Here is a 3,015-nt window from a genome sequence, read left to right as displayed (position 1 = left end):
CCTGTCTGTACAGAAATGAATAAAAATCATTCAATAGAGGCTACTACACCAGAAATCACAGTTTGGGCAGTGTGCTTGGCAAATATCAAAATAGATGGTTGTTGATTTGTGAATGTCAGTGATATGTACAGAGGCCCAGCAAGGCATATAATAATTTAATTTTAATTGAATTTAATATAATAATTTTTCGAAATACAATCGCGGAAAAACATTGTTTTGAAAGCAAAAGGGTATTGCTGTAAAGAGAAGACAATGAAAAAACCCTCTTGGGTTGTGCCGTGGCGGAGGTCTTTGTGGGCTATACTCAGCCTTGTCTCAGGATGGTAAGTTGGTGGTTGAAGTATCCCTCTAGTGGTGTGGGGGCTGTGCTTTGGCAAAGTGGGTGGGGTTATATCCTTCCTGTTTGGCCCTGTCCGGGGGTGTCCTCAGAATGGGCCACAGTGTCTCCTGACCCCTCCTGTCTCAGCCTCCAGTATCTATGCTGCAGTAGTAGTTTATGTGTCGGGGGGCTAGGGTCAGTTTGTTATATCTGGAGTACTTCTCCTGTCCTATTCGGTGTCCTGTGTGAATCTAGGTGTGCGTTCTCTAATTCTCTCCTTCTCTCTTTCTCTCTCTCGGAGGACCTGAGCCCTAGGACCATGCCCCAGGACTACCTGACATGATGACTCCTTGCTGTCCCCAGTCCACCTGGCTGTGCTGCTGCTCCAGTTTCAACTGTTCTGCCTTAATATTATTCGACCATGCTGGTCATTTATGAACATTTGAACATCTTGGCCATGTTCTGTTATAATCTCAACCCGGCACAGCCAGAAGAGGACTGGCCATCCCACATATGCTCTCTCTAATTCTCTCTTTCTTTCTCTCTCTCGGAGGACCTGAGCCCTAGGACCATGCCACAGGAATACCTGACATGATGACTCCTTGCTGTCTCCAGTCCACCTGACTGTGCTGCTGCTCCAGTTTCAACTGTTCTGCCTTATTATTATTTGACCATGCTGGTCATTTATGAACATTTGAACATCTTGACCATGTTTTGTTATAATCTCCATCCGGCACAGCCAGAAGAGGACTGGCCACCCCACATAGCCTGGTTCCTCTCTAGGTTTCTTCCTAGGTTTTGGCCTTTCTAGGGAGTTTTTCCTAGCTACCGTGCTTCTACACCTGCATTGCTTGCTGTTTAGGCTGGGTTTCTGTACAGCACTTTGAGATATCAGCTGATGTACGAAGGGTTATATAAATAAATTTGATTTGATTTGAGTATAGACTATCTTATTGGCACCAGCGGAGAGCACCGGCCATATCGCCGGCATTTTCACGCTTTGTCATTGGAGGGTAGGTAAGTAAAGAAATAAAACAACAGTAGAAGGACATTTGAAAATAAGAGTAGCGAGGCTATATACAGACACCTGTTAGTCAGGCTTATTGAAGTAGTATGTACACGTAGGTATGGTTAAAGTGACTATGCATATATGATGAACAGAGAGTAGCAGAAGCGTAAAAAGAGGGGTTGGCGGGTGGTGGGACACAATGCAGATAGCCCGGTTAGCCAATGTGCGGGAGCACTGGTTGGTCGGGGCAATTTAGGAAGTATGTACATGAATGTATAGTTGAAGTGACTATGCATATATGATGAACAGAGAGTAGCAGCAGCGTAAAAGAGGGATTGGGCACACAATGCAAATAGTCCGGGTAACCATTTGGTTACCTGTTCAGGAGTATTATGGCTTGGGGGTAAAAACTGTTGAGAAGCCTTTTTGTCCAAGACTTCCGGTACTGTTTTCCATGCGGTAGTAGAGAGAACAGTCTATGACTGGGGTGGCTGGGGTCTTTGACAATTTTTAGGGCCTTCCTCTGACACCTGGATGGCAGGCAGCTTTGCCCCAGTGATGTACTGGGCCGTATGCACTACCCTCTGAAGTGCCCATAATCCATGGCTTCTGGTTGGGGTATGTACGAACAATCACTGTGGGTACGACGTCCTCAATGCACTTATTGATAAAGCCAGTGACGGATGTGGTGTATTCCTCAATGTCATTGGAAAAATCCCGGAACATGTTCCAGTCTGTGATAGTAAAACAGTCTTGTAGTTTAGCATATGCTTCATCTGACCACTGGTGCTTCCTCATTTAATTGTTCTTGTAAGCAGGAATCAGGAGGATAGAGTTGTAGTGGGATTTACCAAATGGAGGGCGAGGGAGAGCTTTGTACGCGTCTCTGTGTGTGGAATACAGGTGATCTAGAATTTTTTCCCTATGGTTGCACATTTAACATGTTGATAGAGATTTGGTAGAACTGATTTAAGTTTCCCTGCATTAAAGTCTCCGGCCACTAGGAGCGCCACCTCTGGGTGAGTGGTTTCCTGTTTGCTTATTTCCTTATACAGCTGACTGAGTGCGGTCTTAGTGCCAGCATCTGTCTGTGGTGGTGAATAAACAGCCACGAAAAGTATAGTTGAGAACTCTCTAGGCAAGTAGTGTGGCCTGCAGTTTATCACAATATACTCTACTTCAGGCGAGCAAAATCTAGAGACTTCCTTAGATTTCGTGCACCAGCTGTTGTTTACAAATATGCACAGACCGCCCCCCTCGTCTTACCGGAGTGTGCTGTTCTATCTTGCCGGTGCAGCGTATATCCCGCTAGTTGAATATCCATGTCATCATTCAGCCACGATTCCGTGAAACATAGGATATTACAGTTTTTGATGTCCCGTTGGTAGGATATTCGGAATCGTGTCTCGTCTAGTTTATTGTCCAATGATTGCACGTTGGCTAGTAGTATTGACGGTAACGGCAGTTTTGCCACTCGCCTTCTGCTGGTTCGGACGAGGCATCCGGCTCTTCGTCCTCTGCGTCGCTTCCTTTTGAGAATAATTGTGATGTCTGCCCTGTGTGGTGTTTGGAGAATATCATGTGAGTCCTGCTTGTCCATGTCGATGTTGTTGTTGTTTGTTGTTTTCTGCTTGTTGTTGTTGTTTGTGTGTGTGTGTGTGTGTGTGTGCGTGCGTGCGTGTGCGTG

At 45.6% G+C, this 3,015-nt stretch overlaps 1 long non-coding RNA gene across 1 annotated transcript; it reads left to right on the top strand.

The window, feature by feature from the left end:
* Window positions 1-265: 265 nt before the first annotated feature.
* LOC149978362 (uncharacterized) lies at window positions 266-1,256 on the top strand. The gene is made up of 2 exons (XR_016486171.1): window positions 266-323; window positions 621-1,256. It is a non-coding gene; the product is annotated as an uncharacterized LOC149978362 (long non-coding RNA).
* Window positions 1,257-3,015: the final 1,759 nt, after the last annotated feature.

The sequence above is a fragment of the Oncorhynchus mykiss genome, chromosome 14, assembly GCF_057628025.1.
Source record: "Oncorhynchus mykiss isolate SJ-2025 chromosome 14, ASM5762802v1, whole genome shotgun sequence".
NCBI classification, from domain to species: Eukaryota; Metazoa; Chordata; class Actinopteri; order Salmoniformes; family Salmonidae; genus Oncorhynchus; species Oncorhynchus mykiss.
The sequence above is the reverse complement of the archived record's forward strand: the minus strand, read 5'-3'. Positions and strand labels throughout refer to the sequence as shown.